Raw genomic sequence first — 16,393 nt, forward strand, 5'->3', positions numbered from 1 at the left:
ATGTACATGATAAAATAGATACTAGATTCCAACACCAATTTATATTGAAATCACTGTAACTTGTCCTAAAGAATAACGTATTTTATTTTGACGGCAAATATTATATCAAGACTAAAGGTACAGCTATGGGTACTAAAGTCGCCCCAACTTATGCTACTTTGGTACTTGGATATCTAGAGAAAACACTTTAAGAAAGAATATCAACAATACACGGAAACGGCTTTTCAAACTACATTAAAATGAACTGGAAAAGATTTTTGGATGATTGTTTTGCAATAGTCGTGAAAAATATTAACACAGATGATTTATTAAGAGAAATAAACAATTTACACCCCTGTATTCAATTTACGATGAATAAAGTGAAACAAGCATGCCATTTTTAGATGTATTAGTTTTGAAATCTGGAACACATATAACAACAGATATCTACAGTAAACCGACGGACACATACAACTACCTCAACTTTAAATCGTGTCTTCCGAAACATACAAAGTTAAACATTCCTTTCAACCTTGAGTCAAGAATCATAACTAGTAAGAGAAGAAACACTGCAAGAAAAGCGCCTCTCAGAACTTACTACAAGACTTAAAAATCAGAATTACCCAGATGAAATTATTACATACGGAATTTCTAAAGCCAAATTGAAAGGTCCCATCAAAACTAAAGAAAACATAACAGTTAACAAGAAGTACAACGTTATCCCATGTGTCTCAAAAATACCAATATTTCCCAAGCAATTCGATCTTGTGAGAATGTGTTACGAAAAATTGAAAGGATGAACAGTGTTTTAGAAAAGAAGCGTATTATAAACAGTAAAAGACAAGCAAAAAGTCTTCAACACACCTTAACCTCTTCAAAGTTTGACATGAAAAATAATACTGTAACAACAGTTTCTAAATGCAACAGGAGTATCCTTCTTTAATAGAAGGAAATGAAATACAACTTTGTAACAGTAAGACATTTAAAATCAAACAAAGTATGAAATGTGTTTCCAAAAATGTGATATATTCAATAATTTGTGACAACTGTAAACAGTTTTATATTGGCCAAACAAAAAAATGAATTATGTAAACGTATGACTTTACATAGACAACAAACAAACACAGAAGAACTAAGAATGTTGCAAGTTAATAAACATTTACATAAATGTTCAGGGGTTAAATTTAACATTTTCCCTCTGTATAAAATATTTAACGAAAGTGACACTTTTAAAGAAGAAAAAGAAAAACTTTTAATCATATTATTAAAACCACAGCTAAATGCTCATTAGTAATATCTGTTTGTATGTATGTATGTATGTATTCTAGGCTTAATGAGGGTCCATCCGCCCTTTCAGGCACTGAGAGTACGGACCCCGGACATGTCACCATTCATGTCCTTAAATGTTACTATCAACCAAAAGGTGACCTATAAATTTTGAATTCAGTAATTCACTGAATGATACTAAATATGTATGCAAGTCGATTTTTGTGATGATACAATTTTGATGCACGGGAGGCCAATGAGACCATTATATGCATCATGGAGAAAAATAAAAATGAGCTTGACTGATCGATAAGATTATGCAACTCGGACTGATACCTGACACATTTTCTGTATGCACGACCGACATGCACGAAAATTCTTTCCAGGTTTTAACAAGCGAACTTGGAATGGAATTGCCAAACATTGGTTTCTTTTTCAATTTTGTATAATTATGATATTAATAATAATGAGAATATCCCAAAACTGGTGAAATATTTAAATACATAAAAACACATAGTAAGATTCAGCAAATGATATAGAAAAGATCATTGTTTACCTTTTTTACTTTTTTATTGAGGCTTGCTTTAGTAAAAAGGGGGTCTTGACTCCATTCTATATCATTCTTGGCAGACAATATGAAGTTGGCTCATATGACTATATTTGTTGAGTTGGTGGCCAGGTATCTTTCATATTCTTTATGAATATATCTCATATGGGGTTGCGTTTTGAAAGGACTGAAATTTTTTGGTTTAATGGCCTTGGCTTGTCCTACGTTTTGTTAAGTTGGCTCTATGGGCTTCACATGAATTGGTCCGTAGGCATACTTAATGGCCTGAAAGTGTCCAACCTCATATTATCTGTTAGCTTCTTCTTACAAAATTAAAAGAAAACTTTAAATAACAAAAAGCATGTTATTTTGGGTTGTAAATGTTTTCATCTAAAGAGTAAGTTACATATACTGATTCCAAGTGATAAACTAGAATAACACAGTATCATGCAATAACATAGGAAAACTACGAGGACCGGTAGGGCCATTTCAACTTCATGAATTCCCGATTTCGTCTTCATGAATTCACAAATTAAAATTTCGTGAATTCCCGTTTTCATCATAGGAATTCACGAATTCAAGATTTCAGCTTCGAGAATTCACGACTTCAACTTCACGATTTCACGATTTCAACTTCATTAAATTACGATTTCAACTTCACGAATTCACGATTTCAACTTCATGAATTCACGATTTCAACTTGACGAATTCAACTTCGTGAATTCACGAATTCAACTTTGTGAATTCACGATTTCAACTTCACGAATTCACGATTTCAACTTCATGAATTCACGATTTCAACTTCATGAAGTTAAAATCGTGAATTCGTGAAGCTGAAATCGTGAATTCGTGAAGCTGAAATCATGAATTCATGAAGTTGAAATCGTGAATTCGTGAAGTTGAAATCGAGAATTCATGAAGCTGTAATCGGGAATTCGTGAAGTTGAAATGTCCCCACCGGTCTTTACGGTATTACGTTAGGATTTTACTGAGAAACAACCTAAAACTCCGAATCCATCCAAAAATTTAATCGAAGCTTGGCTTCCAGCTTTCTACAAAATTTATCTGTCTGGGCTGGAATCCAAAATTATTTAGCCAATCAAATTTAATCTTACATAGCGTCAAAAAACCTTCAATTTCACGCCATTTTTAAAAGCAGCAAGTATTGCTTTAAAATGTTTGTTTTCATGAAATCTTTTCAGTAAATCATATTTACACTGACTTTTGATTTAGCGATTTCACCTGTTTTCTCTGCAGTAAGTTTTCGTTTGGTTAATTAACATAAGTGTACATCTGGTTCTGTGCATTTTTTCCCGGTCATTTTATCCTTTCCGGGATCGTATTATATATAGAGGAAAACTAATAAACTATATTTGTGTTGATTATTAATTGTCGTAATGAAAGGCCATTAAACGTAAAGTTTTTTTTTGTTTTTTTTATTGTATGTAATGAACGTTAAATTAATTTAACTTAGGATATAAATATATTTAGAGCTATTTATTAACAAACTTAAAATGCGCAAATCACAATACTTATAATTATATGCCTATTAATTGGAAAAATCAAAGACTATATTCTTGAATTGGTCAAATCCCGGGATCCCTATATGTTTTAATACGATCTCAGCTTTTCTGAAAACTATATTCTTGAACTGGCCAATTCCTGGGATCTCTATATATTTCAATACGATCCCGGCTTTTTGAAAACTATATTCTTGAACTGGTCAATTCCCGGGATCCCTATATATTTCAATACGATCCCGGCTTTTTGAAAACTATATTCTTGAACTGGTCAAATCCCGGGATCCCTATATGTTTTAATACGATCCCAGCTTTTCTGAAAACTATATTCTTGAACTGGCCAATTCCCGGGATCTCTATATATTTTAATACGATCCCGGCTTTTCTGAAAACTATATTCTTGAACTGGTCAATTCCCGGGATCCCTATATGTTTTAATACGATCCCGGCTTTTCTGAAAACTACATTCCTGAACTGGTCAATTTCCGGGATCCCTATATGTTTTAATACGATCCCAGCTTTTCTGAAAACTATATTCTTGAACTGGCCAATTCCTGGGATCTCTATATATTTTAATACGATCCCGGCTTTTTGAAAACTATATTCTTGAACTGGCCAATTCCTGGGATCTCTATATATTTCAATACGATCCCGGCTTTTTGAAAACTATATTCTTGAACTGGTCAATTCTCGGGATCCCTATATATTTCAATACGATCACGGCTTTTTGAAAACTATATTCTTGAACTGGTCAATTCCCGGGATCTCTATATATTTCAATACGATCCCGGCTTTTTGAAAACTATATTCTTGAACTGGTCAATTCCCGGGATCCCTATATATTTCAATACGATCCCGGCTTTTTGAAAACTATATTCTTGAACTGGTCAATTCCCGGGATCTCTATATATTTCAATACGATCCCGGCTTTTTGAAAACTATATTCTTGAACTGGTCAATTCCCGGGATCCCTATATATTTCAATACGATCCCGGCTTTTTGAAAACTATATTCCTGAACTGGTCAATTCCCGGGATCCCTATATGTTTTAATACGATCCCGGCTTTTTGAAAACTATATTCTTGAACCGGTCAATTCCCGGGATACCTATATATTTCAATACGATCCCGGCTTATCTGAAAAACATCTACTTAGACTGGTCAATTTCCGGGATCCCTTTATTTTTAATACGATCCAGGCTTTTCTAGCTGAATTGATTGACAACTTGTGTTTACTTTAGTACTTGTGCCTGTCACTCATTCCAATACTAAATAACATATTACAACTTAACTTCGTATAAAGAGACATCTTTATGAATTCTACCTATCTTACATTTTTTTTGGTCAAGGTCAACAGGTCATATAGTAAATGTGCATAGACATAGGTTTACATGCATCTTCATATAAACCCCAGTAGGCACATCAACGTTGTTTCAACGTTGAATTATGGTCAGATTTCAACGTTGAAATAAGGTTGGATTTATATTCGGATTTGAAAGTTTAAAAACAACGTTGAAATTCTAAGGTTGATACAACCTTGCAGCTTCAACATTGGCACAACGTTGAAGTTTCAATGTCATTTCAACGTTGAAAACCCACCATACTTTAATTTTTGGATATAAAGCAAACTAACCAAGTTTAGCAAAATATCAAGACAATATTAAATACTTCAGATGTTTTATTTCAAAAATACAGTTCAAGTGCAGCTTAAATTCACTTTAATAGTTTTAACAATTAAGCTACAATCTGTGTATGTCAAGTGTTTGAGTACTTTTTTGGCTGTCTCTTACTGCTTCTGCAAATAAAAATAAGAAGTTTGAAGTTAACAGTGACTTGGTCAATCTCAAATTATACATATAACTACTCAACTTAGTGATTTGTTTTTATCTTAAAATGCTTATCTCTAAGATTAACATCATAAAACAGCATAGAAATTGAAACAAAGCTAAGTTTCATATTGACAACAAATACTGTACATAAGACAACAAAATCTTTTAAAAAAGAAGCTATTTAAAAGTCTCACCTATGATTGGTAAGAAAAACTGCATGCTCCCCGTCAGTTACTTTCAGCATATTCCCATGCAAGAAATTATCATTCTAGGCGATAGCTATAGACCATTTTATGCAGTATGAGTATCCTGAAATTAACAAACATGTAAATTTTATATTAATAATGCTATATATATACAGGAATATTCTGAAAATAATATATTTTAAGACAAGATAGTTGAAAAAAATTTACTTTGTATTGTAAAGAAATTCAAATATTAATTTAATAAGAATTAATTTCAATTTAACAAACCTGACAGTCCTTTTCATGTTGAATGTATGGTATACAGGCTACAGCTACAATACTCTAAATTTCAGCCAGGACCAGGATCTAGAATATAAAATAATACATAATAAAATAGAAATAGATCTAGATTCATTATTCCCTATATAAGTTAACGTACTCATATTCCTCTTTGTTAAACTGAGAGAACTGGCTTCCATAACTTTATTTGTCACTTTTATTTTGATGTTCGCTGAAGTCTCTTCAGCTAACAAAACTGTCATTTTTACATTTAAACACACCCCTGGAAAAAAATACGAAGCGAGTCGCTAATTAGTTTTTTTTTAAATATCACCTTAATGCAGTTTATTAGAAGGGAAACAACCCTGGTATACACTTCATCTCCCTTTACAAGTCAGGTGTCTTCTGAGTACCGTATACAACGGAGGCAGGCGATTTCAAGAATTCGAGCCGAGTTGTTACGATTGCAACGGAGGCTGACGAGTGTACCGGATGCAGTAGTTCCGAGCATACCGGTATTAGTGAGGTTAGTGCAACGTGCAAAAGTAGTGTTCAGTGACGCCATTTTGACGATCTATAGAAGAGTCTAATTATTTAGCTACTGCTCATCCAAGAAAGGTAATTGCTATGATTGTATTTACAACCCTTTGTAATCAATCTATACAGGTTCAATATTAGAGGCAGCGGTAATTTTTACCAATTCCGCCCCGGAAAATCGTCGCTACCAAAATTTTATTTTCCGTTACGGCGTTAGTGTAAGAATTTGCCCTCAAATTCTGCACTTATAGAACGAAGTTTACCTCAATTTTTGGTTTCGTTCATATATAGTCTAATCTACTTGAACGATTTAAACCGGAATTTTTCATCGGAATCTCCGTAGTTAAGCAGGAATTGCCATATACTTGGGAAGGTCGGCGTGACGTCACTTCCCGTAGAAACCGATATTCTATAAATAGCCGAGGTGAAAACAAATACAAATAGCAACGAATAACATTATGGTTAATAAGTGTTTAGCCTGCGTTTTTAATCAAATAATATCAGCCAAAAATAAATTATGTTCTTTTAACTTATTTGTTTATCTATCTACGTTGTAGATCTACTGGTCAATGTTTCCAGCAAATTATTGATATACTCGGTTCCTATGATATCAAGGGTTCTATGATATCAAGGTATTTAAATTTTCTGTGACTGCTAGTAAAAGCAACACATGATGATGCTAATATTTGTAAAACTTGCACACTAGATTCATTTTCATCTGCCAATAAATTTAATTTGGTGAATAATGAATGTATTTGTTTGTGGCAAGAAACCTATTTTATAAACCTCCATATTTGACTACCATTTTCCTTAATGGTTTTTACACAGTCAATTAAAATATGTTATAAACACATATACTGACATATAGTCTGTTCATATAGTTTTAATTTAACAGCAAGTTAACTGTTGAAAGTTTTTCACAACTTAACTTGAAAGTTTTGACTTATCTATCCTTCCATACTTGCTTTTTTGGGGATTACCTTGATACCGTAGTAACCTCCTCTGAAATTACCCAAAATAGCAGACATTGAAAATATTCTAAAAAAATCCATTTTTATTGGTTCTTTTGAAAAAAATTTTTGACAAACAGTTCTGGAAAAGGTTCACTTATAAGATGGACTAAAAATCTCACTCTCTTATGATATTTATATTTAAATATTTCTGATAAACGTTAAGTACCTTGATATCATAGAACCCCGGGCTATAGATCTATTTAGGTGACAACTTACAAATACAGAAATCATTTCATTTAATGACTAATGTGTCGTCCTACGATGTCACAAAGACTATGAGAGTGACATCTGATATTCTGTGTATTGTCGATGTTAATTTCTTGTATTGTCTCTTTTTAAAACCCAACACATCATTAAATTATGCATGCATAAATTAATAAAATTCATATTATTTTTATTTCTAAGAGTTTTTCCACAGACACTTGGGGTTTGGAGCTCAAAACGCCTTTAAAATCCAAATAAAATGCATATTTGTCAATCCCAGCACATGGACTGATCATATATATATAAAAAAAACTTAATATAAGCCGTTTTGAAAAAATTCATATTTCAACATCTATAATAATACACAAGATAAAAATGTTCGCCAGAAAAAATCCGCACCCCTACCTTCATAATCACCATGCATTTTATTCCATTTCCAATATTTTCACATAATCCTTTGGTCCATCGACACAGAAGATATAATTCTTCACAATGATGGTCAATTTTAAACTTCAACGGTAATAACTAATATAAACAATGCAACATCCGAAATAAACATCAAGATTAATTTATCGCCGTTTTTCTCCATTGACAAAATCTTTCGATAAATTCAAACGTGGCCCTAGCTTTGCCGTGTGCAAAATGCGCAGCGCTTTTAAGTTTGGGAACCAAATAATCAGATGGCTTGGTTCATAGCCGACTGTCACTAAAATTATCTAACATGTGACGAGAATGTTATTCTGATAGAAAAAGTGTTGACACTCGTAGTATGACTGAATTCAGATAGTGTATATTATATATATACTTATAATATTTATTATTTCATTGTCAAGTAAACATTTGATTAGTTTATACATGTATACAGTAGAGTTGCTATATATATAATCATTATAAGCTCTACTTAAACAGTGTCTCTTCTAGGAGGGGGGATTCACCAATATTTTTGAGAATTCCCCCCTATTTTTTCAGGGGCAGGGGGAAAATTTTACATAGGGAAAGAAGGAAAAAAATCAACAAATGTTATAAATTCTCTTTTTTCGACAAAAATCCCCCGTTTTTCAAATCCTAGAATAGACACTGCTTAAAAAGCATTTAATCAATTATTTGAATAACGAAAATGCCATATAATTCGTACTGTAGCTAGTAATTTCTTGAGTGACATAAACGTCATGATCATTACATAATGCTATTAATCAAGTAGAAAAATAGTTTTAATGAACAGTTGCGCGTTCATATTTTTATATTATGTAAATGTCGGCGATCCTTGTTTCTAATCACATCTGGTAAAGTACGTAATTAATGATATTTTTCTTTCTTCCAAATGAATATTGTTGCAACACTTCAAATCGTTGGAATGTTGAAAAATATTCAATTATTTGTTTAATTCTACAAAATGCAGCAAAAAACAACGACTGTCGCTAGCCTTGTCAAATACAAAATGGCGTATGTTTTCACCTCGGCTTATTGCTAGGCAACAAACTTCAGTAAAGTGCCCGGACATCCGACCTGACCAATTCCGCTTGATTAGGACATTGCCTGAAACTCAAAGGTGTGTTTCGGAATTCCTTTTGGTACTGCTGCTACTGTGGCACTGGTGAAATTAACTATTTGGTACCTTGAATCCCTCGTTCCAGTGTATCCTTTTTGCTTTTTAATTAAATAGCAGTATAAGGCAAGTTGCATGTTATTGTTATAAAATCTATTATTAGTAACAAATTGCTGATAAGAGATACAGGTAACTTGCAAAAAAATATGGTGGCTGATAAAATGAAAAATATAGTAATTTTATATTTATAATAACAAACTTATTTTTTATTTAACAGCTTAGTTATAGTATTTTATATCTTTAGAAATGTCATTTTACTCATATTTTTTTACATTAAAAAATAAATTAACAAAACATTTTCATTTTTTCTTGGTAAAGAGTTAAACTTGGTGCTAAAAAAACTATTGAAATAACAGTTGAAAAATAGCTGAGCTTTCCTTTCTGCTTATATTTCAAAAATATGAAAATATAGAACTTTCAAATGATATAAAAAAGAATCTAATAATAAAGTTATTAGAGTTTAAAAATTCTGCTGCTATATAATGAATATAAATATTGGTTCTTCTTGCCAACTGGTAAATCTGCTAAATTCTGGCAGCAGGTGCTTGTGATGTCACCATGCAATGGGCCTAATTGTTTTTTGAATTGAACCATTTCAATTTTAATATAATATGAAATTTGGCAAAGCCTATGAACGGGGAAGTCTGTTAAAAAATCCTATAATTTTTCCGTTTTAAAGGTGTCATTTGGTATTATATGTACCCGCTGCCGTTTTCACTCGGAACACTCCACGATTATTATTAATCCGAAAAGTTGAGATTTGTAATCCGTTATCGGAACACACCGCCTTTTATCATTGAGTTACATTGTAAATGGCGGCGCCTAACTAGATCCGACACTGAAAATTTCATTGAAAGGTATAGAATTCCAGTCAATGCGAAAGTCAAAATATTTTTCCAGCCACAAGGACTGGGATCCTTAGATTTATTTCAGGCCCTGATGATTTTTTTGCGGCCCGGACTCTGAAAGGTATTTTTTGTAGGGGTGGGGGAGGGATATTGCCATAATTATAGCAAAAATATTCAGCAAATATGAATTTTCTGACTCAACTTTAAGATACTATGAAAAAAAAAAAAACAGAAACATAATAAATAAAACAGTTTTGCATTTTTTAGGCCAAAAATTGTTTCAAACTGGCTGAAATTTTATTCGGACATGAGGACTGACTGTATCGAAATTTTCTCGGCCCTCCTGATTTTTAGTTGGCGAGGTCCGAGGACCGACAGACTTTCGCACAGACTGGAATTCTATATATTTTTATTTATTTTTATTATGCCCCCGCCATGTAATGGCCGGGGCATAAAGTGTTACCCTGTTCCGTCCTTCCGTCATTCTGTCATTCCGTCATCATCAGTTTCCGTTCATTATCTTAAGAACGGTTGCACACATTCAACTCAAATTTGACATATGGATATGTCATGAGAAAATACAGATCAAGTTCGAATTTGGTCATGGTTCGATGATTTTTGGCAGAGTTATGCCCCTTTTACTTTGAAAATAATTCCGTTCATTATCTCCCCAACCGTACAACACATTCAACTCAAACTTGACATATGGATATGTCATGAGAAAATATAGGTCAAGTTCGAATTTGGTCATGGTTCGATGATTTTTGGCAGAGTTATGCCCCTTTTACTTTGAAAATAATATGAAATTTTCAGTTTCCGTTCATTATCTCTCCAGCAATACAACACTTTCAACTCAAACTTGACATATGGAAATGTCATGAGAAAATACAGGTCAAGTTCGAATTTGGTCATGGTTAGATGATTTTTGGCAGAGTTATGCTCCTTTTACTTTGAAAGTAATATGAAATTTTCAGTTTCCGTTTATTATCTCCCCAATGGTACAACACATTCAACTCAAATTTGACATATGGATATGTTTTTGGAATGCCCAGGCCAAGTTCAAATTTGGTCATGGTTCAATGATTTTTGGCAGAGTAATGCCCCTTTCACTTTGAAAATATTATGAAATTTACAGTTTCTGTTCATTATCTACCCAACAGTGTTACATATTCAACTTAAATTTGACATATGGATATGTCAAAGGAATGGGCAGGTCAAGTTGGAATTTGGTCATGGTTTGATGATTTTTTGGCAGAGTTATGTCCCTTTCACTTTGAAAATAATATAGATACATCTAAGGAATAAGCAGTTTAAGTTTGAATTTGGTCGTGGTTCAATGATTTTAGACAAACTTATCTTTCCTGAATGTTGGAAAAATTTTGAACTTTCAGTTTCAGCATTCATACTTTTAGCCATTATTTTGGCTACAAAATATGCAATATGCTATTTTTAAAAGGTTAAGACTGAATAATTTCAGTGCTTTGAACATTATATGAAAATGGTTTGTGTTAACATTGAAAAGTTTTAAGGGCTTTGAACTTAAATGAAAAAAATAATTAATGCACCATCTGAAATTTTGGCTGCATGCGGGGGCATCCGTGGCATGATGACACATTTCTAGTTTCATTTTCTTTTAAATATACATGTGTAGTCTGTAGCCGGGCAAGTCATAGTGGGCCCGGTCTTTGACTTCCCCATATAATTTCTGTGGATTCATGGATGGGGGATTTACTAAAAGGTGAATCCTTAGAGTTTCTACAGGAAGCAGAGGTTATGCATTCACCCTTGAATGTAAAGTCTGGGAGGCCACCCTTGGTCGCCATTAATTTTACACCAGTGTAACAGTTGAAGGCAATTCGGCATGTTGGTACAAGCCTTGCCAAGGCTATTGTCGCTGTGAGGGAAAGCTCTAAAGCTCTGGTAATCTAACGAGGGATGTTTTTACAAACGGGTGAGAGTGGTTTCGTAGAACTACCGGTTCGGCTAACTGATATTATATAATAAAACAGGTAGTGGTTTGGGCGAACTTAATTTTTATAGTGCAAACAATATCTATTGTATAGTTGGCATGTCAATTACCGTGGGTCTAAATATGTGGTTTATCACATATTTTCATGCAATTAAAAACAAGATATTGAAAATTTAAGCCTATTATTTTTTCTTTTCTTTAGTTTAATAGTAATATTTACATAAAAGCATTACACAATACAAAGGAACAACATCATAGAAATATATACACAACTATACATGTAAGTAAAACCTAAAAAAATGAATAATGATTTAAAATTTACACAAATTACATTTCACAAATAAGTGAAGCCTGTAAAATAAAAAAAATATTACTTTTATTATCTATGTCAAACTATATATATATTCACAAATAGTAAAAGCTGAAAAAGAAGAAACAATGTTTTTAATCAGAATAAAGTCGACATATACACAGAGAAAGTAAAACATGTAAGAGAAAGAATTAACTAAGTATTTTATAATCTATATATATAAACACAAAAACAAGAAAGACAAAAAGCATATAAAAACATTAATCCAAAAAATCCAAAATAAGAAAAAATTGTACCATTATTTTGTACTTAATAACCAACACATCTTTTTTTAAATTTTTTATTTATCACTATATAAACAATTGACACATGCATAGTATTTAAGATTAAATAATACACCATGATTTTACGTAATAAACAACAACAATCTGCATTTATTCTTTATTCATCACTCATATAAAACTTAAAGATAACAAACAAATCATTATCAAAATAAGTAGAAAATAAAGACATACTTGTACAATATATAATATTCATTAATGACATTTGGGTCAAAATTTAATTATAACAAAATATTGATGATAAAAACACTTAATATATATTATGAACCATGTATTCTTTGCCTTTAATTACAATATAACATAAGATCTAGGAAACCACTTTCGCACCTCTTTATAAATTAAGTTTGCCAAACCTGTAGTTCGAGGAAACCACCACTTATCTTACAAACAATCTGTCGACACAAGTTCTCCCCTGAGATGCTTTGTCAGATAGATTTTACACAAAATAAGTCTCGACTGATCGTAGTGACAGGCTAGACCATACTAGCTCGGAAGACGAGACAGACGACGAGGTGGATATAAAACCCACTGCACGAGATTGGACAGAGATGGTGAAGGTGGTGAAGGCGGCGACAACGGTCCTTGCTGCACATAATGACAGAAACGTCAGAAACATGGGTCTTTGTCTGTGGTGAGTTCAGTTCCCATGAGTTAAAAATAATTCTTAGTCGTAAATTTTTTTTTTGATAATAAATAACAAGAAAAGTCAGTTTCATCTGGTTTTATTGTACATGTATATTTTTTTTTAAACAAACAAAAAAAAGACATTTTCAATAATTTATTCCAGTGTGTTTGCATATATAAATTTGTTCCGATATATTGATGTATCGTTGATATTTACTTTGATAGAAATTTTGATATATCGATACAAAAATTTCTATCAATGACAGCCCGAAGGCCTAAAAAAAAAAAAAAAAAACCCTGTATTTCAGGGAACCAACCCTACCTAGTAAAAGTCACCGACCCTAGAGGTTTTTTTTTTTTTTCACATGTCCAATAAAATTTAAAAAAACTAAAAATATCTAATAATGACCTATTTGATACAATGTATTAAAAACAAAATTACTTGAAAGATATTGACCCCATGTGACCAATTTTTGACAAGTCAAATAAACAGCAGTAAACTTTGTCTTCAAAAGGTTACATCAGCATCAGTAAATTTTGCCATAAATTACAAATTTAAAAATCTTGTTTTACAAGGCCTGTTGAAATAGCGGGTGAGTATCAATCTAAAAATAATCATAAAACATTCAATTTGATATAATCAAAATCAACAAAAACTAGAATTGTGAGTGTTTCTGCAGGAAACAGACAAGTTTCATTTGTCACATATTTTTGTGATGCCGATTTTTACGATGAAAAATTAAAGTAACCAAAAGGAAAAGTTTATTTTGTTCAAATGTGTCCAATAGCACTTAAAAAGTAGTTTATTAATTAAAATTACTTATAGTATTGTTAACATTAGTCTCCGTGGTCGAGGGGTTAGAGTCGATGACTTCTAATACAGTTGTACTACCTCTGGCGTGGGTGGATCCCCGGGAGATGCTTTGGTAGTTTAGCGCGGAGGAAGGTAGTCTAGTACTGGTGTTTACACAACTCTCCAGGAATGATGGTTAGGAAAATACCCCCCTATATACTGTTTGGAAAAGGCATAAAATGAAACAAACAGACAAACAAACAAACATTAGTCTAGATTGAGAAATTTGCCAGTATGTGTTGTACAAAGAATATTTTGTTAAGGGAGGAGGGGGGTTTGAGTTAGTCAGGAAGAAAACAGTATACAGTAGTCTGATGATACAGGGTTTTATAAATTATATTACAAATATTTTCAATCACAAAACAGTGTTTCCCATTTGGAACATATATATTACCATTTTTCTAAATAAGCTTTGTCAGCCAGTGACAGCCCATTACTCTGCTTATTCATCATATTCATCAACTATAACAGTGTTGCATCTAGGCCGTGCGATTGCGCGATTTGCGCATTTTATTTGCAGATCACACATTTTAATGAAGTCAATGCGCGCCAAGTCGCGCATCTGATGATCTTTCTTATCTTCATTGTATCTTGATCGAGCTGGTTGAACGCTTCAGCCATGTTTGTTTTCACTCGTGGTTAAGACTAAAATACGTACTAAATCGTGTGCAGCAGCCGACTTGGTCATCTCGCGTGTTATTGTAGTATTCGTCAATATTTTATTTTTTTATTGCCGTTGTTTAGCGTACGATAGGTGTTAAAAATGCCTAAATGTAAGTTAAGTGAATTCTTTTCTGTATGTCATATTGTTAGGTAAATGCATGTCCCCCACATTTTTTTCAAACCCCCCACATTTTTCAGTTGAGTGGGGGACAATCCCCTATTATTTTGAAATTCTAGATGCAACACTGCTATAAAAATGCAGGAAAGGCTGTTTAAACGCGATTTGGGATTCCTTTTTCTGGCTTGGGAGTATCAGGACTCCTATTTTGAAAATCCTAGTGAGAACCCTATGGTCCTCATTTTGCTTTGTTTCTTCATTAAAAAAATCTGGAAACAAAGTAATCCCTCGGAAGCATTAATCACAACAAAATTACATAAGAATTGCAGACTCGGTTTGATTGAGTCTGTACATGAGGGATAATGAATAAGTGCAACATCCCTCATGCCCCCTACGCACCCTCTTAATCGGTTCTCAATTCTCAACACTTAATAGTGCTGGCATTAATGATCCCGAATAGTGCTGGCATCAATGATCCCGAAGGACCAGAAAAATATTACAACATTGAAGTGAAGTACAGGGCAACTTTTACAGCTGCCACTTGGCACTCGACACCTGCTGTTGTGAAGTATAAAAATCTGGAAACAAAGAGATCCCTAGGAAGCATTAATCACAACAAAATTACATAAGAATTGCAGAAGAATTGTTTGATCGAGTCTGTACATGAGGGATAATAAATATGTGCAACATCCCTCACGCCCCCTAGCACTGGCTTGAGTGGTACTCAATTCTCAACACTTAATAGTGCTGGCATCAATGATCCTGAAGGACCAACAAAATATAATAACAACACTGAATCATCTGGTGCGGGAGGTCTATGACACCTCTTGTGGCAGCCTTGATGAAAATCAACGAACCCAGTTGGTGCAATTGCCTATTGAATTTCAAGATGTCTTTGCCAAGAGTGAGTTTGATCTTGATAACTTCACTGACGTAGAACATGTCATTGATACTATGGATGCAAGGCCTGTGAAGCAACGTATGCGGTGTATGCCAGCATGATTTGCAGGGGAAAAAGAGACCCATCTTCTGAAAATGCTTGATGAAGGGTCATACAAGACTCTATATCAGATTGGGCATCCGCTCCAGTTTTGATCTGTAAACTTGACTGCTCTGAGCGCTATTGCATAGACTATAGGAAATTGAATGAGGTTACAGTCATAGACGTGTATCCTCTGCCTTTAGTCGATGATTGCATGGACACAGTTGCTGGCAGTGTTCGTTTTCAAAATTGGATGCCAATTCTGCTAGTTTCAGTTAAAAATCCAAGAAGACAGGAAAAAGACTGTCTTTATTACAAGGTACGGTCTTTTTGAGCATGTTCACATGGGCTTTGGTTTGTGTGGCGCCAACGCCACATTTGCCAGATTGATGAACTTAGTTCTTAGAGGCTTGATATTGAAGACTGTCCTGGCATTTCTAGACGATATCATCATGCTAGGATGCAGTTTTGAGGACCATCTCTCAAACTTGCGTGAGGCCCTTTCGAGATTTCGGAGGCTGAAGCCAAAGGAATGTATCTTCTTCCAACAAGAAGTAGAGTTTCTGGGCGGAAAGGTGAGTAAAGACAACATTGCTATGACCAAACATGACATAGCTGTTGTGACTGATTGGCCTGTTCCCAACAGTGCTAAGCAGGTAGAGAGGTTTATAGGGTTGGTTAACTATCATAGAGGGTTTGAAAGGACTTCTGTAGGATGCAA

At 33.4% G+C, this 16,393-nt stretch overlaps 2 long non-coding RNA genes across 2 annotated transcripts; one reads left to right on the forward strand and one right to left on the reverse strand.

The window, feature by feature from the left end:
* Positions 1 to 4,971: 4,971 nt before the first annotated feature.
* LOC132758964 (uncharacterized) lies at positions 4,972 to 6,540 on the reverse strand. The gene is made up of 4 exons (XR_009629650.1): positions 6,405 to 6,540; positions 5,614 to 5,691; positions 5,335 to 5,449; positions 4,972 to 5,106 (listed from the first exon to the last, which is right to left on the reverse strand). It is a non-coding gene; the product is annotated as an uncharacterized LOC132758964 (long non-coding RNA).
* LOC132758963 (uncharacterized) lies at positions 5,939 to 9,709 on the forward strand. Its single transcript, XR_009629649.1, has 2 exons — positions 5,939 to 6,222; positions 8,758 to 9,709. It is a non-coding gene; the product is annotated as an uncharacterized LOC132758963 (long non-coding RNA).
* The last annotated feature ends 6,684 nt before the right edge of the window (positions 9,710 to 16,393 follow it).

This window comes from Ruditapes philippinarum, unplaced genomic scaffold (genome assembly GCF_026571515.1).
Source record: "Ruditapes philippinarum isolate M1 unplaced genomic scaffold, ASM2657151v2 ctg11290_1_1_1_1, whole genome shotgun sequence".
Lineage (NCBI taxonomy): Eukaryota > Metazoa > Mollusca > Bivalvia > Venerida > Veneridae > Ruditapes > Ruditapes philippinarum.